At 42.4% G+C, this 26,570-nt stretch overlaps 1 protein-coding gene and 1 pseudogene across 2 annotated transcripts in view; both read right to left on the bottom strand.

Moving 5' to 3' along the window:
- The window catches only part of igsf21a (immunoglobin superfamily, member 21a), a 357,193-nt gene that overhangs the window by 262,812 nt on the left and 67,811 nt on the right, over nt 1-26,570 (bottom strand). The gene's annotated exons all lie outside the window — the stretch shown is intronic.
- On the bottom strand, nt 10,539-10,638 carry LOC132833841 (U6 spliceosomal RNA; annotated as a pseudogene).

The raw sequence follows: 26,570 nt of genomic DNA, 5'->3' as shown, positions 1-26,570 counted from the left end.
CTGGCAGCATCTATGGAGAGGAACAGAAGGGGCATTTCACTTCAATTCAAGTGATAGAAGTTTATAGACTCATGTGGGGTACAGCTAAGGTGAATGGCCAGTGTCTTTTCTCTAGGGTGTGGAACTCCAAGAATGAGGGGGCATATATTTAAGATGAAAGGAGAATGATTCAAAATAGGACATGGAGGGTAACTTTTTTTAGACAGGGGGTGGTTCACGTGTGGAATGAACTTCCAGAAGAACTGGTCAATGCAGTAACAGTTACAGTGTTTAAAAGACATTCAGATAAGTTCATGAATAAGAAGAATGTTTGGAGGGATATGGGCCCAGTGCAGGCAGGTGGGAGTCATTTAGATTGGGATTATGGTTAGCCAGGTTGGACCGAAGGGCCTGTTTCCGTGCTGTATGAGTCTTAGGTCAAATAATTTTTTTTCACAACATTGGACCTTTTAGAGTTAGAATTCCTACAGTGTGGAAACAAGCCCTTCGGCCCACTAAGTCCACACTGACCCTCCAAAGAGTAACCCATCCAGACCCATTCTCCTATCCTATTACTCTACATTTCCCCCTGACTAATGCACCTAACCTACACATCACTGCACACTATGGACAATTCAGCATGGCTAATTCACCAGACTTGCACATCTTTGGATTGTGGGAGAAAACCAGAGCACACCCACGCAGAGAACGTGCGAACTCCACACAGTCACCTGAGGTTGGAATTGAACCCAGGGCCCTGGTGCTGTGAGGTAACAGTGCTAACCACTGAGCCACCATGCCACCCAAGTAAGTAGTTTCAGAATTACCAGCTTTTATGTCAAGTTGTCTGCAATATGCCATCCAAAATGGCACAGAGTTCATGAATGGTTAAATGTCAAGAGAAAGAATGTTAAGAATTAGAGAGATTTTTCCAAATGTTGTTAGCGTACCTTCCCTCTCCACTACCACTTCCCTATCCCCTCTTGCCTCTCTGTCTTATCTTTACCTGCCCTCTTGCTCACCCTGACCCTTGCTCACCTACGTCAACTTGACCATCTGTACACAGTCACCTAGTGAGTCCTGTACATTGCTGGCCCTGACTTTGATGCCCATCTTTGTGTGCATCAGCCTTATGCCCTTTCTCATACTAGTGCAACTTAATGAATCCCACGTTTCCATTAGGATGAATTTAACAACAGCAATAGCTTAATCCTATGCCTATTTTGTCCAACAAATTATATGTATATAGTGCTTTCAATATAATAATTCATCCCAAGGTGCTTCACAGGGGTATTGTTAAACAAAATGATGCCAAGTCAGATATTATAACAAATGATCAAAGAGGTGGGCTTGAAAGTGTAGCTTAAGGTAAAAATGTGACGTTAAGAGGTGTAGAGAGGAAATTCCAGAGCTGACAGCCTTATCAGTTGAAGACTAATGTTCCTTTTCATTCACAGGATGAGGGCGTCACTGACTAGATCAACATTCATTGCCCATCCTTAGTTGGTCAGAGGACGGTTAAGAGTCAACCACATTGCTATGGGTCAGGAGTCACATGTATGCCTGACTAAGTACAGATGGCCATTCCCTAAAGGATATTCATGATTCAGATGACAATCACCAATGTAAACTCTTAATTCTACATTTTTTAACGATTAAATTTAAATTCTTCCATCTGCCATCGCAGGATTCAAAACCAGGTCCTTGGAACATTACCTGGGTCTCTGGAATAACAACCGAAACAGTTCTGAGGAATGATCACTCAGCCCGAAACGTTAACTCTGATTTCTCTCCACAGATGCTGCCAGACCTGCTGAGCTCTTTCAGCAGGTTTTCACCTCAGGAATAATAATCCAGTGATAATACCACTAGGCTGTGATCCCTTACAAGAAGCGGAACTAAAACTGGAAAACTTGGGAGATGAGAACTGGATGAGTGCAGGTAGCTCTGTGGTCTGTATGGCTGATCCCTTTACAGACCCTTGATGCTTCGAGGGAGTTACTTAATGAATCTGTCCGATATTCTTTTTCTCTTTTGCACACTGTTGCTCTTTATTTTCTCTCACATTTTTTTCTCTCTGCACTTTTCCTTTTCCCTCCAGTTTTCGTTGTTTGTAAATAAAGGTTCAGAAGTCAAAACAATCTTACTTCTGTTCTGGTGTTTCCATTGAGATTTTATACAATTTCGAGCTATGTGTCATAGAGTCTTACAGCATGGAAACAGACCTTTCTGGCCAACCGTGCTGATCAGGTTCCCAAATCAAGCTCGTCCCAATCGTCTGCGTTTGGCCTATATCCCTCCAAACCTTTACTACTTGCTTACTTAGCCAGTGGCACAGTGGCTCAGTGGTTAGCACTGCTGCCCTCACAGTCAGGGACTCAGGTTCAATTCCCACCTCGGGTGACTGTCTGTGTGGAGTTTGCACATTTTCCCCATGTCTGTGTGGATTTCCTCCGGGTGCTCTGGTTTCCTCCCATCATCCAAAGATGTGCAGGTCAGGTGAATAGGCCATGCTAAATTGCCCATATGACAGGTGCATTAGTCAGGGGTAAATATAGGCTAGGGGAATGGACTTGGGTGCATTACTCTTCAGAGGGTCGGTGTGGACTCGTTGGGCCGAAGGGCCTGTTTCCATCTGTAGGTAATCTAATCTAAATGTCTCTTAAATATTGTAGTTGTCCCTGTATTACCACTTTCTCTCCTGTAGTTCATTCCACATACGAACCATTCTCTGTCTTTTTAAAATATGTTGCTTCACCTTAAAAATATATTCCTTAGTTTTGAAGTCCTGTAACCTAGGGAAAAGACCATTGTCATTCACCTTATTCATGCCCCTCATGATTTGGTAAACCTCTATAAGGTCGCCCCTCAACCTCCTCTGTTTCTATAAAAAAGAAGTCCCAGCCTATCCTTCTAACTCAAATCTTCCATTCTCGGCAACATTCTGGTAAATATTTTCCTAACCCACTCCAATTTAATAATATCTTTCCTATAACAGGAAGGCCAGAACTGCACACAGTACTCCAGAAGAGGCCTCACCCAATGTCCTGTACAACCTCAACATAATGTCCCAACTCCTACACTTGAAAATCTAAGCAATGAAGGCAAACCTGTTAAATGTCTTCTTAACACACTGTCTAACTGTGATGCAAATTACAAAGACATTTATATCTGAATCTCTAGGTTTCTCCGGTTTACAATCTTACCTACCATTAATTATATAAGTCCTCCCCTTGTTTGTTTTACCAAAATGCAATGCCTCACATTTATCCAAATTAAACTCCACATGCCCCACTCCTCAGCCCATTGACCCTATTGATCAGGATCTCTTTATAATCTTAAGAAACCTTTTTGACTGTTCATTGTGCAGTGTGATCTTCTCTGTGGTTTATTCCTATCTCTTCTCTGCACACGTCTCAGTTTCTGCACGGCTTCCTCTTGCTCTATTTACATGTTTTGTTTCTCGATGATTTGTTACACCCTGGATAAATGGGGAGATTCATAGGTGCGCCGGCAAAAGTTACTTATTCAGATCTGTCCAAGCACAACATCTTGCTTTGGATACTAGTGAGAATGTTTTATTGCAACACATAGATAATTAAAGAATAATATTGCCAGTTGCTCTTGTATAAACATGCTAAACCCATTCCCATCTATTCTTTGTTTTCTCTCTCTACTCACTCATTCTTATTCTTTTGAGTTGACCTAATTCACAACTTCCTACTGTTGCGAATGTAAGAACATGATCTCATGTAAGTACAACTTGTATTTGTACAGCACTTTTAACATAATAAACTCCCCAAAGTGCTGATCAGAGGCATTATAAAACAGCATGTATAAAACAGCCAATAAAATTGTCAGATACTGGCTTTTAGGGAACATCTTAAGGGCTATGTGTGTGGAGTTATTGAAATTGAGCATGCTCAGAACACTGGAATTGAAGTAGTGCAGATACTTGAGGAGGGTTTGAGAAGCATTGAGTCTGCTTTCATTCCGGACCTAGATGAAAGTGAGGACTGCAGTTACTGGAGATCAGAGTCAAGATTAGAGTGGTGCTGGAAAAGCACAGCAGGTCAGGCAGCATCCGAGGAGCAGGAAAATCGACGTTTCAGGCAAAATCCCTTCATCAGGAATGAGGCAGGGAGCCTCCAGGGTGGAGGGATAAATGTCATTCCAGACCTGCTGAGTTTCTCCAGCAACTTCCTATATTTAAATGCCATTTGCTGGAAGATGGGCATGAGTAGCAGTCTTGGGTAACCTCGTTTCACTCTTTTGCACTGCAGTAAATTTGACATCTACACAATCGTAAAAAAATGTCATTAATGAATAAGCAGCCTATTAATTTCAATACTCTTTTGCCTCTCACTATGAGTCACTCACTTTCTCACATGTTGGGGATGACTTTCACTTGGTGAGCTACTGAGTCAGAAGCTTGTTTTACACTGTTACCCGTACTATGGTGATAAGAGGTAAAAAGAATGACTGCAGATGCTGGAAACCAGATTCTGGATCAGTGGTGCTGGAAGAGCACAGCAGTTCAGACAGCATCCAACGAGCAGCGAAATCGACGTTTCGGGCAAAAGCCATTCATCAGGAATGAAATCATATTATGGTGATGAACACACACACACACACACACGTCTCCCATGTAATCTCTTCCTCACATGCTCCCTTACTGTTGAACATGGGACCCCACCTTGGTGTGAGCTTCCGGAATCCCACATCATTAAGTTGCATTTCACAGTACAATAAGATTCCTAACACCTATGGTATGATTCCAACTATCTCCTCAAAATCCATTAGTAGATTACAAGATCAATTGTTAAAACTGGTATCTTTTAACATGTATGTCTTTTCACCAGAAGAAACTGTTAAATGTTGGGTAAAGCACCATCCTAATACAAAATAAGAGCATGCCTGTAATGTGACCTGCTGTTTGAGATGTCTTTGTTGTTAAACAAAGAGTAATTTTTGTTGGACCTGAGAAGCTAACTCAAGAATGCACAATACCCAAAGTCAACTTCTCAAGCTGGTCAGATACTGAGTGCTGCATTTTTCCTGCTGTGTCAAGCCCCACGTAATGGATGTATAAAAGCTGGAATGAAAAGATCATAGAGTGCTCTTAAATCACAGTAATTGGGTTGTTGGAACTATAAAAGGTAATTAGCTGTGCAACAGCAGGCAAGTGTGTGTGATATAAAGGCTCGCCTTTGTTTTCCATCACCACCACCGGGATTACCTTGTAGGATCTTTACAGACAGAAGATCGAAACCCTCAGGATGCATGACCTCCGGCGCTATGGCTAAATTAGCTTGAGTTAGTTATGTAGAGCAGTGACCTTCAAATGGACCAACTCACTCCAGGGGTCACATAAACATCAAAACTGGGCTCCAAACCACAGACTCCGCAATACCACAGAGAAGTATTGGTTAAACTGAACATATTATTGTGGAGATTACATTAGCTAGTTTGCAGTCTAAATGTTGTGGGTACAAGGTTCAGATTGAGACTGACTTGCTTCAGACTGTGACTTGATCCATACTGAGAGAGTGCCACACTGTCTGAAGGGCTGCTTTTCAGATGGGATATTAAAATGAGACCGTGTGTCTTTTGCAATGTGTGTAAAGAATGACATGGTAAGGGAAGTCCGACCAATATTTATCCTTTAACAAACATCATTGATTAAACAGATTAATTGGTCATTATTACATTGCCATTTATGGGAATTAACTGTCACATTTCTTTGGCAAAACATTGACTACACTTCAAAAATATTTAATTGACTTGACAGCACTTTTCCACATCCTGGTGTCCTGGAGGGTGGTATGCATGTGAATTTAGCTACTCCAACAGTAAAATGGATCTGGTTTAATAACTATACTGTATACCTATTTTCTCTTACTGTCCTTTTTCAACAGTTCTTTCTTCACATGTTTTGCCCCACCTCTCCTGGCCAATCTTACTTCAGGATCTTTGATTTTTTTTTAAACCAAAAATACATCTTTCTGGCCTGCATGTCATAGAGTTACAGAGTCATAGAGCTGTACAGCATGGAAACAGACCCTTCAGTCCAACCCGTCTATGCTGACCAGATATCCCTACCCAATCTAGACCCACCTGCCAGCACCCGGCCCATATCCCTCCAAACTCTTCCTATTCATATACTCATCCAAATACCTCTTAAATGTTACAATTGTACCAGCCTCCACCACTTCCTGTGGCAGCTCATTCCATACACATACCACCACCTGTAAGAAAAAGTTGCCCCTCAGGTCTCTTTTATATCTTTCCCCTCTCACCCTAAACCTATGCCCTCTAGTTATGGACTCACCAACCCCAAGGAAAAGACTTTGTCTATTTACCCTATCCATACCCCTCATAATTTTGTAAACCCTTATAAGGTCATCCCTCAGCCTCTGACACTCCAGGGAAAACAGCCCTAGTCTGTTCAATCTCTCCCTATAGCTCAAATCCTCCAACCCTGGCAACATCCTTGTAAATCTTTAATGTGCTTCTCTAAATAGATTCATACAACATAGAAAAGACCCTTTGGCTGATCGAGTCTGCATTGACATAACTACCATTAACCTGCACTAATCCCAATTTCCTGCACTTGTCACATAAGCTTGAATAATATATTTAAAGTATTCATCCAAATATTTTTTAAAGGTTATAATATTTCCAGCCTCTTCCCAGACAGTGAATTCCAGACTCCAACCAAATATTTTTTCCCCAAATCCCCTCTGAATCTCTTGCCCCTTACCCTAAAATTATGCCCCCTCGTGATTGATCCCTCAACCAAGTGGAACAGCTGCTCTCTACTCACCCTGTCCTTACCCCTTATACACCTCAATCATGTTCCCCCTCAGTCTTTTCTGCTCTAAAGAAAACAATCCAAGCCTATCTAATCTGTCCTTATAAATCGATTTCTCCATCCCAGGCAGTGTCCTGGTGAACCTCCTCTGCATGCCCTCTTGTGCTATCACATCCTCCCTGTAGTGAGGTGACCAGAACTACACACAGTACTCCAGCTGTCGCCTGACCAACGCTCTGTACAACTTCAACAGTCCCTCCTTGCTGTCACATCCTGTGCCACAATGAATGACATTAAGTGTCCCATATGCCTTCTTAACTATCCTATTCATGGGCTCTGCCAACTTCAGGGATCTGTGAATAACTACCTGAAGATCCCTCTATTCCTCTAAGCTACCCAGTGTCCTGCCAATCATTAAATACGTCTCCATCTTGCTTCTTCTGAAGTGCATCACCTTGCAGTTTTCAGGAGTTAAAGCCACCTGCCACTGGTCTGCCCACCTTACCAACTCATCTATATCTTGCTATAACCAATCTACTAATCTTTGTGTCAGCTACAAATTTGCTTAGCATTCACCCCCCAACATTTTCATTTATAACATTTCTGTATATAACAAACAATATGGGTCCTAGTACTTATCCTTGTGGTACACCGCAGGAAACTGGCTTCCAGTTACTCGAGCAACCTTCTACTACTATCCTATGAGTCTTCCTCTTAAGCAATTTCTGAATCCTCTCGCCTTTCCGTGTGCTTTAGCCTTCTCAATCAGCCTCCCATGTGGGACCTTGTCAAAAGCTTTGTTAAAATCCATTTAAATTATATAGGTTTCCCTCATCCACACTTGGATCACATTTTCAGAAAATCTAACAAATTTGTTAGACATGACCTGCCTCTGATAAAGTCAAGCAGACTAATCCTCATTAACTCACGTCTTTCCAAATGGGTATTAACTTGCTCCTTCAGAATTTTCTCCCATAATTTCCCTACCGCTGACAAGAGAGCCACCGGTCTCCAATTTCCTGGTTCATCTTTACCACCCTTCTTAAAAATGGGAACCACATTAGCTGTCCTCCAGACCTCCGCATGTCCTCTGTGGTGAGAGTGAAATTAAAAATGCGTGTCAGAGTGCCCCTGCAATTTCCTGCCTCACCTCCCACAGTAGGCTGGAATGCAATACATCTAGGCCAGGGGATTTGTGTGTTTTTAAGGCTAACAGAGCCTCCTACACCTCTCTATTTCCCAAGTCAAACTGTGCAAGTTCCTCACAGTCCCTTTTCCTGAATTCCACACTTATGTTCTCCTTTTCTAGAGTGAAAGTCAAAGAGAAACATTCATTCCACACCCTTCCAATATCCTGTGGATTCACACACAGGTTGCCCCTTTGGTATCTAATGGGCCCTACTCTTTCCCTGGTTAACCTCTTCCCTTTAATGCATTTAAAAATTATTTTAGGATTCTCCCTAATCCAGTCTGCAAGTCCTTTCTCATGCCTCTTTTTTTGCTCTTCCAATTACTTAACTTCCCTTCTGCACTTGCTATATTCCTCTAGGGCTGCAGCTGAATTGCTTACTTTGCACTTTCCAAAAACCATACTCCTCTTCTTTATCCAGTCCTGAATTACCTGAGACAACCAGGGTTCTCTGAACTTATTGCTCTGACAATTCCCACTAAAAGGTTCATGTTGGATCTGTACTCTCCCCAGCTCCATTTTGAATGACCCCCCTTGCTCTGCTGTAGACCCACCCACAAGGAGCTGTTCCCAGTCTATTGCAGCCAGATACTGCTTGATTTTAATAAATTCTGCTTTCCCCCAGTCCAAAAACTGTATTTTGAAGGCCATCTACTTCCTTGTCCAATTTGAACTGTACTGTGTTGCGGTTGCTATTGCTTAAATGTTCCCCACATCAAACACTTCTTTCCTGAGAATCAACTCTCGCACAGCACCGTCCCTTATTGGGCCTTCTACATATTGATACAAAAATCTCTCCTGGTGTTTGCCAACATTTCAAGAATTCCCCCCTCTAAACCCTCAACACTATGATTATCCCAATTTTTGTTGGGAAAGTTGAAATCTCCTAATACAATTACCTGATTATTACACACCTCTGTGAACTGTCTGCATATTTGCTCCTCTGTTACCCAGTGACTCTTTGGCAACCTGCAATAAAATCACAGTAAACTCCCTCCTTAACATTCCTAAGTTCTATCCACAATGCCTCATTTGAAGACCCTTTCAAGATATCATCTCTCCTTATTGCAATAATTAACTTTTTAATTAATACCCTCCTCTGTCTCATCTAATGATCCTATACTCCAGAATATACAGCCCTTTCCTCAACCATGTTTCCGTGATGGAAACAATATTATACTTCCAAATGTCAATCCACACCATTATCTCATCAGTCTTACTTGTTATACTCTGAGCATTAAAGTAAAGACTATCCAGCTTTGAGTAAAAAATTAGGTCTGCTGATGCTGGAGATCACAGCTGCAAATGTGTTGCTGGTCAAAGCACAGCAGGTTAGGCAGCATCTCAGGAATAGAGAATTCGACGTTTCGAGCATAAGCCCTTCATCAGGAATCAGCTTTGCCTCACTCTCTTGACATTCAATATGGCTGAACACACTGTGATTTGCTTCCTTTGCATGGTGTATCTCTATTTCATTGATATTCTGTGACCCTTCCCCCCGCCAGACTAGTTTAAATTCAACCCAACAGCAGTAGCAAGCCTTCCGATAGGGATGCTGTTCCCAATGTGGTTCAAGTGCACACCGTCCTATTTGTACATGTCCCACCTTCGACAAAAATTGTCTTGTGATCCAGGAATCTAACGTCATCCCTCTTGCACCAACCCTTGAGCCACGTGTTCACCTGTCCCATTTTCCTACTTCTAAACTCGCCAGCATGTGGCATTAGATGTAATCTAGAGATTATGATCATTGAGGTCCTGATTTTTAAGCTACTGCCTAGCTCCCTGAATTCTTGATGCAAGTCCTCATTCCTCACTTTGCCCACACCATTGGAACCAACATGCACCGTGACCTCTAACTCATCACCCTCCTCATTTCAGGATGCCCTGCAGCTCTTCAGTGACATTCTTGACCCTGGAATCAGGGAGGCAACACACCGTCCTGGTGTCACATCTTTCCTGCAGAAACACCTGTCTGCCCGCGGGACTAAAGAATATCTAGAAAGGAGCATTTAGGCTTTTCTGGGACAGTAATAATGTCCCTACTTCAGGGTCAGATGGTTTGAGTTCAAGTCCAACCTCCCCCAGAGATGTGTCATTTTAACAGGTTTATTGAGAAAATGAGAAAGGGGGTTTAGGGACAGTGAACTACCCTAACCACAAGCCAGCAGTGTTTGATACCCAGAATTCCATATAACATCGGATTTATAGTTCCCTGCATGTTTAATTATCTTGTTTAAGAGGAGGAATAACATTAGCTGTCTTCTAGTCCTTTGATACTACCATTTTCCAATCAAAATTGATATGTATGTAACAATGCTTCTGCTATCTTCTTAGAGTTATCATAATATGTATGTGATCTGTCCAGATGAAGGGTTTTATCCTTTCCAGTTTAATTATTTATCAATTATTTCCACACGTTGTGTTAAAAGCACGAACAAGTTGTCTTCATTTAACCTATTTTTCTAACTAACCTGTTCAAGCTGTTATTACACACACCTCTGGAGCAGGTGGGACTTGAATCCAAGCCTCCCAGACCAGGGGAAGGATAGTGCCAGAAGAAGACTCCACGAATTTGCAGGTCAGCCTTGCACAAGGGTCGTGCGAATCTTCTCTGTGTTGTTCCAATTTTAGTCTATGTGCTGTGTTTGATTATTTCAGAATGTATTTTCACTCAACATTGTGTTGATCTCTCCAATTGCAAAGTAGTGTTTTACTGAGTTTAAAACTGTCAACATCCACTGCTACACAAACCTGGCATTTCATCTGATCCATAGTCTTTTAGGCCAGTGGAAATCAAGAAGACACCATGGTGTTGAGTAATCATCAGTTTGTTGCATGGGGTTTGTATTTGATTTCACTCAGAACAATGCAGTAATAACATGGATTTCTAGGCGGGCAATAGGTTTATTTACAGGGCTCGAACATATCTTTGTGATCACAAACTGTCTGTGTTCCAGCTCAGCATCTAGTGATTTTGCTGTTCACATCAGCTCTGACTTAATACCCAGACTTAACCAATCTACCGCAATAAGTATAGGTCATGGATATAAGACTTGCTCACAGACCTGGAAGGTTCATTTTCAGACATTTCGTCACCATTCTAGGTAACATCTTCAGTCAGCCTCCGAATGAAGCACAGGTAGTGCAGCCCGCATTCTATTTATATGTTTGAGTTTCCTAGGGTTGGTGATGTCATTTCCTGTGGTGACATAATTTCCTATGGTGATGTCATTTCTTGTTCTTTTAGTCTGTGGGCGATAAACGGGTCAATCTTCTCAAATCTCACTAAGTATAGATCAGTTACCAAGTTTACATAGTCAAGCACTGAACAATTGAACACTATGCATAGTGCCATTTGCAAAAGATTTATCCTATTATTCTTTAATGTTCCCTTTTCAATCAACATCCTCCAAAAAAAGTCTTAACCCATAATTTGGCTGATGGCTGCTTATCCGATCGTATTGTGCAGTAAAGGCTGCTGAATTTATCCTCTTGATAATCATTGCAGCTCACGATCTCTCAACACATGTGAGGTGTTTTGAGACATTTCAGAGACCTGTAATTAGAGTTTTATATCAATGCTAGTTTTCAGTCTGGCCACAACAGCACTGGCAGCTCAATACTGGGAAAAAGAGATTATTCTAACAGAGCCTTTTGAAGCAGACGTAGGCTCTGTTCCGTGGGGGCGGCACAGTGGCACAGTGGTTAGCACTGCTGCCTCACGCTGCCAGAGACCCAGGTTCAATTCCCGCCTCAGGCGACCGACTGTGTGGAGTTTGCATATTCTCCCGGTGTCTGCGTGGGTTTCCTCCGGGTGCTCCAGTTTCCTCCCACAGTTCAAAAATGTGCAGATTAGGTGAATTGGCCATGCTAAATTGCCCAGAGTGTTAGGCAAAGGGGTAAATATAGGAGAAGGGGTCTGGATGTGTTGCGGATCGGTGTGGACTTGTTGGGCCGAAGGGCCTGTTTCCACACTATAACTAATCTAATCTAACTGTACCTCTTATGCTCGCAATATGCAAGTTTGCAGATGACACCAAAATTGGAGGTGGGGTGGACAGCGAAGAAGGTTACCTCAGATTACAACAGGATCTGGACCAGATGGGCAATGGGCTGAGAAGTGGCAGATGGAGTTTAATTTAGATAAATGCGAGGTGCTGCATTTTGGAAAAGCAAATCCTAACAGGACTTATACACTTAATGGTAAGGTCCTGGGGAGTGTTGCTGAACACAGAGACCTTGGAGTGCAGGTTCATAGCTCCTTGAAAGTGGAGTCACAGGTAGATAGGATAGTGAAGAAGGTGTTTGATATGCTTTCCTTTATTGGTCAGAGTATTGAGTACAGGAGTTGGGAGGTCATGTTGTGGCTGTACAGGACATTGGTTCGGCCACTGTTGGAATATTGCGTGCAATTCTGGTCTCCTTCCTATCAGAAAGATGTTGTGAAACTTGAAAGGGTCCAGAAAAGATTTGCAAGGATGTTGCCAGGGTTGGAGGTTCTGAACTACAGGGAGAGGCTGAACAGGCTGGGGCTGTTTTCCCTGGAGTGTTGGAAGCTGGGGGATGACCTTACAGAGGTTTACAAAATTATGAGGGGCATGGATAGGATAAATAGGCAAAGTCTTTTCCCTGGGGTCAGGGAGTCCAGAACTAGAGGGAATAGGTTTAGGGTGAGAGGGGAAAGATATAAAAGAGACCTAAGCGGCAACTTTTTCTCATTGAGAGTGGTACGTGTATGCAATGAGCTGCCAGAGGATATGGTGGAAGCTGGTACAATTGCAACATTTAAGAGGCATTTGGATGGGTATATGAATAGGAACGGTTTAGAGGGATATGGGCCGGGTGCTGGCAGGTGGGACGAGATTGGGTTGGGGTATCTGGTCGGCATGGATGGGTTGGACTGAAGGGTCTGTTTCCATGCTGTCCATCTCTATGACTCTATGTACAACCACATGCAAATTCAGGCTGAGGTAGACCTACCACTGAACACCTCCATATCTTATTCAAGTCTTGACAGCGCATGGGCAATCACGTGACTAAAAATCACCAGGTCACCAAAATACACCACACAGTTGGGTAATCCAGCAATGATCTTATTAGTCAGTCTCTGAAATGTGGCTGAAGTGTTTTTCATATCAAATGGCATGACTGTGAACTGATATAGTCCATTTGGTGTTACAAAAGACGAAATTGCCTTTGCTCTCTCTGACAGAGGTACTTGCTAGTAGCCTCTGAGTAAGTCTAACTTAGAAATATAAGTTGCTTGTCCCACTTGACACAGTCCTCCACCCATGGAATTGCATATGCATCAGTCTTTGTAATAGCGTTGACTTTGCAATAGTGCACACTTAACCATTAGGTATGGCACCATGACTATGGGTGAACTCCAGTCACTGTAACTCACTTTGATTATGCCATCTTGGAGCATGTGCTCTATTTCCATCTGAACCTGTGCCAATGTTAGAGGGCTATGCCTATAAGGATGTTGCTTAATTGGAACAGCATCTCCTATCTCTACATCATGCACAATTAGGTTAATACTTCCCAGTTTATTTCTACATACCTCTCCATGTGATAGTAATAACTCTTTCAGGTCATTTTGATTTTCTTTGGGAAGGTAACTCAATAATGTGTCCCAATTTTCGATAACTTCCTCATTGTCCAATTTGAGTTCAGGAATGTCCAATTCAGAATCCTCTAAACTTGGTTCTTCCTTCTGTGCTGTAATCATTAACACCTTCTCCTCTGACTTTCCTTCCCTATCAAAGTACCTTTTGAGCATATTCACATGACACACTCTGTGAGATGTCTTCCTGTCTGGAGTCCTTATCAAGTAGTTCGCCTCACTCAATTTCTTCTCAATTTGGTAAGGTCCACTAAACCTGGCTTTTAAAGGTTCACCTGTCACTGGAAGTAACACCAATATCTTATCCCCAAGTGCAGAATTGCGAATTTGTGATTTCTTATCCGTCTCTTGTTTCATTGTATGCTGTGATACTTTTAAATGCTGTCTCACCAACTCTCCAGCTCTATTTAATCATTCTCTAAAATTTGACACATAGTCCAAATGGGTGGTCTCTGAATTTAGTAATTTCTCCTTAATCAATTTTAATGGTCTTCTTAGCTCATGCCCAAAAATTAATTCAAATGGACTGAATTTGGTCAATTCATTCGGTGCATCTCTGATCGCAAAAAGTACAATCGGAACTCCCTTATCCCAATCATCTGGATAATCCTGACCATAAGCTCTCAACATGGTCTTCAGTGTTTGATGCCATCTCTCTAGTGCTCCCTGCGATTCCGATGGTACATAGTAGATTTGGATTGCTTTATTACCAAGTTTCCATAACCTCCTTGAATAGTTTGGGTGTGACGTTTGAACCTTGATCTGACTGTATCTAGTGAAAATTTTAAGTAATTCTTCTACAACCCTTTTAGTTGTGATGTTGTGTAATGGAATTGCCTCTGGACACTAGTTGACACATCCATTATTGTTAATAAATTCTTATTCCCACTTTTTGTTTGAGGTAGGGGACCTACGCAATCAATCAAGGCTCTTGTGAAAGGTTCCTCAAATGCTGGAATAGGTATTCAAGATGCAGGTTTTATTACTGCCTGTGGTTTTCCAATTAGCTGACACTTTTGACGTGTCTGGCAAAATTCAACTTCATCTTTGTGTAGTCCAGGCCAATAAAAATGTCTTTGTATTTTAGCCTATGTTTTCCTCACCCCTAAATGACCTCCAAGTGGTAGCTCATGTGCCACTTGCAGCACCTCCTTTCTATATCCTACCGGCAAAACAATCTGATGAATCTCTGCCCATTTCTCATCTGCTTGAATGTGTGATAGTCTCCATTTCCTCATTAAGACACCATTCGTTAAGTAATGACATACAGGAATGCATTAACTTTCTTTCTCTGTATATACCTTTTGATATAACTGTTTTAACTCCTCATCTTTCTGCTGTAATTCAATCAGCTTAGCAGAGCTAAAATACGTGCATGTTTAATATTTGTTCCTTCTCTGTTCAGCTTAACTGATTGAAGGAAGTTTCGGGTAACAGTATGTCAGCTTCCTTATCTGTGCCTTTTGATCTCTCCTGCTTCAGCTTGTGCCTCTGATCTTGTGATCACACAATCTGGAAAAATTCCTCAATAAAGATCCTCCATTTCTTCAGTTCCCTGTATCTCCTTATGATCTTCACTGAGATCTACCTAACCCTTTCCACATGAGGATTTCTCTTTCCCCCAATTCCTATTCCTCAGGGACTGAAATCAATTCTGGAAGCCAATCCATGATTTATGGATCAGCTCATCATCATCAGCCCCTTCAGCTGCTAACCGTGCTGTTCTTTCACATGAGTTCGCGCTACTTCAGGCAGTGAATTTTGGAATTCTTCCAAAATAATTACCTCTCTAAAGGCATCATAGGTTTGCTCGATTTGTAAAGCTCTTATCCGTCTATCGAAATTATTCTGTTTGATCGTTACAAACTCAATAAAAGTTTGACTAGGGTCCCTCCTTAGATTCCTGGAATCTTGTCTATATGTTTCTGGTACAAGCTCATATGCACTTAAAATGGCTTTTATTCACCACCTCACACTCCCCAGATACCTCCTTGGATAGTGATGAGAATACCCCACTAGCCCTACCTACAAGTTTCGTTTGGATCAACAGAATGCACATTGCCAGTGGCCACTGCATTTGTTTAGCCACATTTTCACATGAGATGAAAAGGGCTTCCACATCCTTCTCATCAAACTTAGGCAATGGTTGAACATACTTAAACAGTTTCTCACTAGGCTTCTGACTACTAGGGGCTTGCTCATCCTCACTCTTCCTCACTAAGCCTACCCTCAGCCTTTATCTCCAGCCTTTTAAGCTGACTTTCCTTTTTAAGTGTCAGTTTTTGAAGTTCAAACACACTTTTTCTTTCTCTGCTCTCTCTTTTCCCCTCTCTTCTGCTTTTAATCATAACTCACTGTTTGATTTCTGCTGCCCTTTCCTTATCTCTCGCCTCTAACACAAGCTGCTTCACTTGCAATTGAATTCTTGCCATCTCTACAGATTCTGATGGTTTCCCTGGCAAATTTAAATGCTGAGCTACTGCTGTAATTATCTCTCCTTTCCTCACAGAAGCAGGCAGGTTCAATTCCAGCTTCTCTGCTAATTCTTGTAACTTGGCCTTATTCACTTTTTGCAAAATATCCAAAGTCACCGCATCCACAACCAGAAAACAGTTGGTGACTGAAATAGCCATTCTTAACTCAAGCTTTGTCTTCCCAATCAGACCAACACCGGAAATAAAAATACTCACACCTACCACTCGCTGCTCAAAATCCCACAAACAGCCCCCAATCTGTTATGGACTAAGTCAGACCATTCAAAACATTCTTAAGCAGGCAGCACACACCGTAACTTTGCAATTTGTTTCAGTAAGTGTACAGTGAAAATTAAGTTAGCTCGGTTGACTACTAGATTTTAAAACAGACAAAGATTTATTCACAAAATTACACATGAAACACAAAGAACAGAATAAAGAACCCCTGCCTATCCAACTAGACTTAATTATGCTGCTCCGAATATACATAACAGTCCCAATAAGCAAACTCCCTTTAAAAACGAGTATAAATTGAACACATGCTTACAGGTTGACATTGAAGGGCACTTCTTGCAGCAGCAGGGGAAGGTTCTGGGAGTGGAGACTGGGTTGGTGAGGGGCCGTCGACCTAACAAGGGAGTTGCACTTCTTGCGGTAGCAGGGGAAGGTTTGGGGAGTGGAAGGTAGGCTCGTGCAGGTCAGATACAATGCATCATCCTCTGTCATTTCCCCCACCTACAAACAGACCCCGCCACCAGGGATATATTTCACTCCCCGACCCTCTCTGAGTTCCGCAGAGACCATTCCCTCCGCGACTCCCTTCTTAGGTCCACTGCCCCCACCAACCCACCCTCCACTTCCGGCACCTTCCCTCGCCACTGAAAGCTCCTCAGATGCTGCCTGACTAGCTGTGCTTTTATAGCACCACACTTTGCGTCCCTTCTCAGGCTTTGCTTGTTAATGTTTCATTAGCCACTGGAAGAATAAAGGTTTAGCACTGTGACACCACGGCATCTTCTTACTGGGTGATGAGAGAAAAAAAAACAGAAGATTCAGAAGGTCTCCACAGCCTAGGGACTGGCTGGTCACAGCCAATGTACTGTGCACATATAAATAAAGGGTGATTTGGTGATGGAATACCAGCCTCTGGACAGTTATTTCAGAACCAATGACTATTTACAAAGAATAAAGAAGAAAGAAAATTTACAGCCCAGGAACAGGCCCTTCAGCCCTCTAAGCCTGAGCCGATCCAAATCCACTGTCTAAACCCATCGCCCAATTCCTAAGGATCTGTACCCTGCTGCTTCCTATCTGCAGTGCATCTGTCCAGACGCACCTTAAATGAACCTACCGTGCTTGCCTCTACCACCTCTGCCTGCAACGCGTTCAAGACACCAACAGCCTCTGTGTAAAGTACTTGCCGCGTATATCCCCCTTAAACGTTTCACCTCTCACCTTGAAGGTGTGACCTCTTGTTATATTGAATCCGTCACCCTGGGAAGAAGCTTATTTCTATCTACTATCTATTTGGACTCTCAAAATCAGAAATCACATGACCCCAAGTTGTAGTCCAACAGGTTTATTTGTAATCACAAGCTTTTGGAGCAGCACTCCTTAGTCAGGTGAAGGGGCTACACTCCAAAACCTTGAGATTTCAAATAAAACTGTTGAACTATAACCTGGTGTTGTGTGATTTCTGACTTTGTCCACCCCAGTCCAACACCAGCACCTCCACATCATATTTGACTCACAGACTAGGGCCGTGCACTGAGCCACTGCTGAGAGATGGTGAGGATGGCTTTGAGGTCTTTTGATGTAAGGTCAAAGTTGCACTAAAGGTTGACTTTACCTTCAAACCCCATTGCACCTTGGGTGACTCCAGGGAAAATAGCTACAGACTGTTCTATTGTACCATGGTGGGGTTTTTGGGGGGGAGGATCAGTGGGCAGAACGTACTGAAAAGCCTTTTGGAGACCATGCAGATGAGCCATGACTAAAATTTCAGGCCTATGGTTAGAAAGCTGTTTCAATATATGATCGACACCTCGAGAAAGCAGTGTTGTTCAGTCCAAAAGCAGACAAAGAATGATCGAATCTAAAATGCTGCGCACACAAAAATGATCCATCCTACGCACAGAGCAAACCATCCTTTCATGGGGATACACGGACATTAATTGCAATTCAGCATTGAATAACCAACATTTTTCCATCCAGTTTTCATTTGTCAAATGCTCTATTTCATATGTATAAAGCTTGTGGGAGCTCAGCACTATTTGTATAAGCAAAATTACTCTTTTACCTCTGGGATTGGCCTTCAAATACAAGTCCACAATAATCAGATGAAGGTCTCTCGCAGGTCAATCCCTGATGGCTCACCAGTTGTGTTTGGATAGTTATTTGCATTAAACACCAGCACTTCACTATCCTCTGCCCTGAGGCCGTCAAAACGATATTTAAAACATGTTTCCAGAAATGACTAAATCTTAGCCCCATAAGGTTAACTCAACTAACTTGGAAAAAAATGAACACACAGCAACACCAAAATAATTAAACTACTCATGGTGTTGCTGTTATATGTTTAAAATGTTTTTTTTTTGCAAGATGCATTCCCAACACTAATCTAAGGAATCTTTAACCAACATTGGCCAGTGTATCTAACTGAGTAACCATACCCTGAAAGAATTTGTACTTGTTTAAAAATCTTCAAATGTTCAGGACATTCAAAGATCTTTTGTATTTGATTGATTTATTGTTGTAACATGCTCCAAGATACAGTAAAAAATGTTGTTTTGTGCAAGACAGATTGTACCACACAAAGTGCATTAAGGTAGCAGAACAGTGGGCAGAATGCAGTGGTGTTGCCACAGAGAAGTGCAGAGAGAGAGATCAACATTAACATTTGAGAAGTCCATTCAAAAGTCTGATAACAGTGGGGAAGAAGCTGCTGTTGAATCTATTGGCACATGTATTCAAACTTTTATATCTTCTGCTGGATGGAAGGGAGTGTAACCAGGGTGGGATGAGGCTTTGATTATGTTGGTTGCTTTCCTAAGGTAATGGGAAGTATAGATGGAGTCAATGGATGGAAGGCTGGTTTGCGTGATGGACTGGGCTGTGTTCACAACTCTCTGTAGTTTCTTGTGATCTTGGGAAGAGCTGGTGCCAAACCAAACTGTGATGCATGCAGATCGGAAGCTTTCTATGGTGTGCAGCTATAAAAATTGGTAAGAGTCCTATGGACATGCCGAATTTCCTCAGCCTCCTGAGGAAGTAGAGACATTGTTGTGCTTTCTTGACTGTCCCATCAATGTGGGTGGATTGAGACAGATTGTTAGTGATCGTCATTCCTAGGAACCTGACGCTTTCAATCATCTCCACCTCAGCACCACAGAAGCAGACAGGGGGGGGGTGCCCTCCACTCCACTAGATTGTAGTGTGGAGTAATGCAAAGCTGACATTAGTTTTTAAGTGTGAAACGGGTTTATTTATAAGAATATTAAAATATCTCTGCAGTCATAATGTCTGCATTCAACCTTGCTTCTCAGTCTTCTCGCAGCTTCTGTGCTGTCTTTTTATCTTGCTGTGAGTCCACACCTAGGCTTAACCAATCAAGCTTACAGAGCACGAAGCAGTTACTAGGCTCACGTTAGAAAATAGAACATTGAATGCTGCTGTCAGCAAATAGAGCAAGTCCTGGGAACAATGAGTTAAATGATTGGATAATCCATTTTGTAATTGTTGGGAAAAAGCATGTTGATTGAGACACCAGGAGAACTCAAATCAATTAATACAGGTACACAATCCTTCACCTGAAACCCTCAGGGCCAGCTGGTTCTCAAAATTCGGCACTTTTTGGAATAAATGACAGTTTCACTGTGAAATAATCAAAATATTACCCAACAGCAGACGCACCTGTGATTACTACAAGCGCTGAGAAAGAATTGACGCCTGCCAGTGCTAGGCCGCACCCCCATGTCACATCTGAGCGGGTGTGGAGTTGAGTTAACTGTTTACACACCAAACAACCTTGTTATGGAGGAAAAAGAACTTCACAAGCAAAACTTTGGATTTCGGAGCTATTCAGATTTCGGATAAATGATTGTGTATTTGTATCATGAAAAACACAACTGAACATCAGAGAAACCTGCCCTCAACTGGGTGTCATTGGATTTATTACATGCATTTAAATAGGCAAATGTAGCCTTGGTTTCGGACAACATCAAAATGATAGCCCCTTCAACGATGCAGCATTCCCTTAGTACTGCACTGTTAGCTCAGATTAAATGCTAAAATCTCTCTAGTGGGGGCTTGAAATCTGTAACCTGCTTTCTCTGAGGGAAGTGGGTTACCACTGACATCCTAACCATCACACAGTGGGTGGCTATCCAAGAAGCTAATAAACAATTGAAAGAGATGTTTTGTTTTCTTAAAGGGTTACTTTGAAAAGGTTTGCACACATTCTAGTCTTTTGGGTCTAATCTTTGGACATTCCTTTTGGAAATGGTCAGACAGATCAGAGGACCTCCATATTTGTATGGCCAAGGTGTCCTTTAAGAGGGTCAGGCATTAGGACAAATACAGTTCCTTGTGCCAGACTGCCAACCTCTCTGCTGTGGTAATGTGCGCACCCAGGCGTCCTTGGAGAGAGACAATATGCTTCGGACTTTCCGTGATTAGTAAGGACCATGGGAGCTGGGTGCGTCATTATCATCATCATCATTATACAAAATTAAATCAAAATAGCATTTTGAGATAAGCATCCTTTGTGACAGTGATCCTACCAATTCCAATTTGCTTTCACAAACAAAAATAAAATCTCTTGATAAAGAATGACTCAGCAGGTCAGTCAGCATCTGTGGAGAGAAAGCAGAGTTAATGTTTTGAGTCCAGTGACCCTTCTTCAGAACTGGGTTCAGAACAGAACTCCACTTCTGCTTTGATAAGGTTAACCATTTAATTTTAAAACAGCAGAAACTGATATTGGTAGGGTGTTGCTGAGAGAAGGTTGCATTTGCTCTAAACTGTACTTTAACTAGAGAGCACAGGTTTAGGATGAGAGGGGCAAGATTTAAAAGGGACCTAAAGGGCAACTTTTTCACATGCCTGTATGGAATGAGCTGCCAGAGGAAGTGATGAGGTTGGTACAATTACAATATTTAAAAGGCATCTGGTTGGATATATAAATGGGACGGGTTTAGAGAGATATGGGCCAAATGCTGGCAAATGGGACTAGATTAATTTAGGCTACGTGTTTGGTGAAATTGGATGGAAGGGTCTGTTTGCGTGCTGTACATCTGTGACTCTATGGTACCTCTACATTGAGATAGTGGCTGAGAATGTCTCGGGGGCTGTGGATGTTTGCACATGTGTTGACCCTGAGACTGGTTACTCCTCATCACTAAATAAAGTTCTCTTTTCAATTTCTTATGCACTGTAAGACTCCTTTAATTACATCTGTGCACATTAGTCTCTCAAGTAATGTTCACTAGTGTAGTAACCACGACCTCTCTCTTCACATACTCATTGTAGTCTTCCTTCTACTGATAACAGGGTCATGTTAGCAGTTACCTTTTCATAATTTCATGGTATCACAGTTTTCAGCAATAAAGCATGAAACACAATAGCCCAGAATTTATCAGCCGTAATTGAATGGTTGAGTAGACTTGATGGGCCGAATGGCCTAATTTCTGCTCCTATGTCTTACGGTCTAACTTGCAGTCAGTGCTAAACAAAGAATGAGCTAACATAGGTTTAAGGTGAGAGGGGCAAGATTTGAAAGGGCCCTAAGGGGCAGAGGGTGGTGCATGTATGGAACGAGCTGCCAGAGGAAGTGATAGAGATTGGTACAATCACAGCATTTAAAAAGCATCTGGATTTGAATAGAAAGGGTTTAGAGAGATATTGGCCAAATGCTGGCAAATGGGACTAGATTAATTTAAGATATCTGATTGGTAGGGACAAGTTGGATTGAAGGGTCTGTTTCTATGCTGTACAGCTCTATAACTCTAAATGGCTGCTCACCATGTGTTATGTAAAGTGTTAAAACAATGTGGCAGCCTTTATAGAGGATCTGTGAACAGGGTAAAAATGATGTTAAGAGAGATTAACAAAAAAAAGTGTGTATTTTAAAATCCCGAATTAACAATATTAAATTTTTTAGTTTATAGACAAAGAAACGTAGCAGGATTAGGCCATTTAGTTCTTCAAGTCTGCTGTGCATTCAATATGATCATCTAACTCAGTCCCCTGATCACGGTTCTCCCCACACTCTTTGATCCCTTTAGCCCTAAGAACTATCTCTAACTCCTTCTTGAAAGCATTCAATGTTTTGGCCTCACCCCCTTTACTTGGCAGAGACTTCCAAAGACTCACCACTCTCTGAGTGAAGATGGGCCAAATGGCCTCCTTCTGAGCATTACGCTTCTCTGGTTCAGTGACATTAACTGAGTGAGTATACACTGCAGAATTTGCTTTCATTATTCCCATACGATTTGTGGACATTGCTGGCAAGGCCAGCATAATGTTCGTAAACTGCCCGGCTTGCTTGACCACTTCAGAGAGTAGTTAAATCTCAACCATTTTGTCATTGGTGTGGATTCATGTATAGGTGAGGATAGGTAAAGACAGTAGATTTCTTCCTATAAAGGACATTGGAAAACCAGGTGAATTTTGAATGACAGTTGACAGTGATTGCACGGCCACTATTCAACTAGCTTTTCATTCTAGATTTTACTGAATCCAAATTGCACCGTCTGCCATGGTGGGATGTAAACCTGTGCTCCAAGAAAATTCACCTTGGACTCTGAACTATAAGTCCAGTGATATTGCCAATACATCATCTCCTCCTGCATTACCTGAACTGCTGACCTTTCAGACTTTAATGTTGAGTCTCTTACCAGGGTCCCAGCTGAACGCAACTTCAAAAGCAGTAGGCTAACCAAGATAACATTTTGCTTGTGTTTATATTTAACTGCATTTGTGAGGAAACTGGAAGTCTCAGTGAGTGCTCATAGTCTTACCATCACTCTTGCCACAGAGTCCTTGTCAATGGAACTAGGTTCATAAAGCTCACTAGATTGTCACAAAGACCTTACCTACAGGACAATAAGGGATGGATAATCAATGTTGGCCCAGCCAGCAACACCTCCAGCTTGAGGATTAATTAAAAACAAAATTTCTTCTTAACATAATGTTAGGATCTTTTATCCTCACCTTACAGGGAACAGACAGGTGGGGAACTTGATTTAAAGTAGAACTTCCTGCAATGCAGCATTTCCTTGACATTCCAATGGAAGTTTAGTCGAGATTTGTTCCTTCAATTCACAATCCTGAGAATTGATGTGATCATGGAGTCATAGAAATGTATAGAACAGAAACAGACCCTGTGGTCCAACTCATCCATGCTGACCAGATATCCTAAATTAATCGAGCCCCATTTGCCAGCATTTGGCTCATATTCCCCTAAACCCTTCCTTTTAAAGTTGGTCATTATAACTGATTCAAATGGGGCGGCACAGTGACTAGCACTGCTGCTCACAGCGCCAGGGTCCCAGGTTCGATTCCAGCCTTGGGCGACTGTGTGGAGTTTGCACGTTCTCCCCGTGTCTGCGTGGATTTCCTACGGGTGCTCCGGTTTCCTCCCACAAACCAAAGATGTGCAGGCCGGGTGAACTGGCCATGCTCAATTGTCCATTGTGTTAGGTGCATTAGTCAGAGATGGGTTACTTTTCAGAGGGTCGGTCTGGACTTGTTGGGCCGAAGGGCCTGTTTCCATGCTGTATTGAATCTAATCTAAAATGGCAAGAGAAAAGGAATCTCAATTTACAAGCTACACACACATTTCCTGAGCTGCCAGCAGGAGCAATCACATTGGGGTGGGCTTTGTTACCTAAAGTGTATCATCAGTGTTGCTCAGTTTACCATCAAATTGGTAATATCTCGGCATAAGGTTGTTCCACAAGGAAAAACCCCTTCAATTTACTTCTAAGGAAGGTGTCCCAAAGGAATCCATTACTGTAAGACCTTAAGTTAGACATGCTGCTCAATGTCTGAACACATTGATTGGTTTCTCCCTCCACTAGCAAGCTGTGGATTAGAAGCAACTTAGACTCATGCAGTTATACTTATCCAGCAAAATACAGGCAACATCACTAGGGGCATTATCAAGATGTCAAAAAACAAGACTGATCGATCTTAAGACTCACAACAATATAGTGATGCCGGTACTAACTAATTATTAATTAGATTGACTTATTCAGGACCTATAGTGAATTTCTGTTCACACAGCAGGTTTTTCACTTGGTGTCTGACCTACTTATAGCAATGATCTTGTCAAAAGTAAACAGATAGAGAAAAAAAATGTGCTCCACTGCCTCATGGTAAATCATTACAGCATAACACGTAACCACAGTACAAAGTAATAGAAGATGAGGCTGATGTCAGGAGGTCCTTTTTCATATGAAGTGTGATGCCCCAGGCCCCCTCCCACTCTACCTCACTTGACCACAAACTTGGAATTCTGGGTAGTGAAGAAAAATTGGAAACATGGCAAAACATTTCAATGCTGTGAAGGATGTGGACTGGGAGCTTCATTTGAATGAATGGACTATGATAGCTGACATCTTCTAACTTAGTAAGAGTGCCTTACGTAGTAGATATCATCCACTTAGGAAGAGAAAAATTGCAAGGGCAATTGTCTCTATCTTTAACACTGTCAGGATGGAACTGGAAGGAAACAAGCATGAGGTACTACAATACCGATGCCTCTGTGTCTGGATTGACATGATACAATCCAAGCCCAAAAACCATCACTTTTCCCAATTTAACACTGCCCTCCGAGGACAGGCATGGAACTCTACCTTCCATCTTCCCCCATCCTAATTTAAGTCATGCCATCGCCATCTCCATCTCGTTCATTTGCAGAACATGAAAACAAACATATTTCACAAATGCCTCATTCCCATTCTTCTACAATCAAATAGGGAGGGAGTGTGATTTTTTTTAAATTCGCCCTTGGGATGTGGGCATTGCTGGGCTCAGCATTTCTTGCTTGTTTAAATGCACTGGGAAGAGAGGCATTTTGCCCAATGACTCTGACATTCTGCTCAGTGAGCCATCCAGCAGGACCCGCCACCTCCTCTTCACACAGGACCTTACTCGCAGCCCACTGTCTGAAGGAGTTCCACATGAGACAGGTAATATGACATGGTCCAACTACGCCCCTGTAATGTGGCCAGACTGATCCATCACAACACATGGGGTAAGGAGAATCTCAGCACCTCGTAACAACTGAGTTGGAATTTTCAATACGGCGTAGATTGCACCCCACCACCAGAATCGGGAAAGCCCAGCAGAAGCAAATAGGGAAGTTAATAAAATGTTATCATTTGTTGCAAGGACAATAGAAGTTATGCTTCAGTTATGCAGGGCATCGCAGAGGCCACATCTGGAATACTGTGTCCAGCCATGGTCTCCTTATTAGTGTATAAACATTGGAAGCAGATCAGATGAGGTTTACCAGACGGACACCTGGACTGAATGGCTTGCCATATTGGAAAAAGCTTGGTCAGGGTGGGCATGTATCTGCTGGAAAGCTTGATATAAGACCTTGAGGAGCCTTGATAGGTTAGCTGCATAGAGGATACTTCTGTTAATAGGCGAATCTAGAATGAGGGGTCACTGCTTAAAATAAGGAGTCACCCATTGAAAGCAGAGAAAAGATGACGGTTGTTCTCTCTAAGGGTTGAGAGTCTTTGGAATTGACTTCCTGAAAAGATGGCAGTTGCAGTATCATTGAATATATTAAGTTTGAGAACGATTGATTCTTGGTAAGCAAGGGGTGGAAGGTTATTGAGGATATGCAGGAATGTCGGGATGAGTTTGAGATCAGATCAGCCATGATTGTATTGAATGGTGCAGCAGGCTTGAAGGGATGAGTGGCCTCCACTTGTTGCTTGTTTGTATGGTTTCAATTGTAGGTGGAAATCTGGATTTGAGGTTACAATCAAATAAGACATGATCCTAGTAAATGATGGACTAGGTTCAAGGGGCGGGCAGACCAACTCCTGTTCCTAATTTGTATTTGCAGGTTATCAGGGCTTTAGCTGGTCAGTCTGTGGGTGATTTTGCAGGTCATTTCCCGGCAGAAACATGTCCTGCATTACTTCAAGCAGTCTGGCCAATCGGAGGCTGACCTCCCTGGGGTGGTGTCTGGGAGAGGGGAGGTGTGTGGAAGTCATGAGATGGGGGTCATGGGGCGAGGTTGGAATGGGGAAGCAAAGTTAGAGGCATGTCGTCCAGTAACCAGCCTCCAGCCCCATGTATTCCCCTCACGAGCTTCAGATCAGAGCAGAACGAGATGACCCCCCTCCTCCCGCGAACCTAGTTAGCAGACTACTCCATTTTACCAATCGGGAAGTCTGCCCCTCTGCTTCCCAACCGGGCACAGATTGTAATGGTGCCTAATGGCATGAAGAGGGCATTAAG

This window comes from Hemiscyllium ocellatum, chromosome 37, assembly GCF_020745735.1.
Source record: "Hemiscyllium ocellatum isolate sHemOce1 chromosome 37, sHemOce1.pat.X.cur, whole genome shotgun sequence".
Taxonomy (NCBI): Eukaryota; Metazoa; Chordata; class Chondrichthyes; order Orectolobiformes; family Hemiscylliidae; genus Hemiscyllium; species Hemiscyllium ocellatum.
The sequence above is the reverse complement of the archived record's forward strand: the minus strand, read 5'-3'. Positions and strand labels throughout refer to the sequence as shown.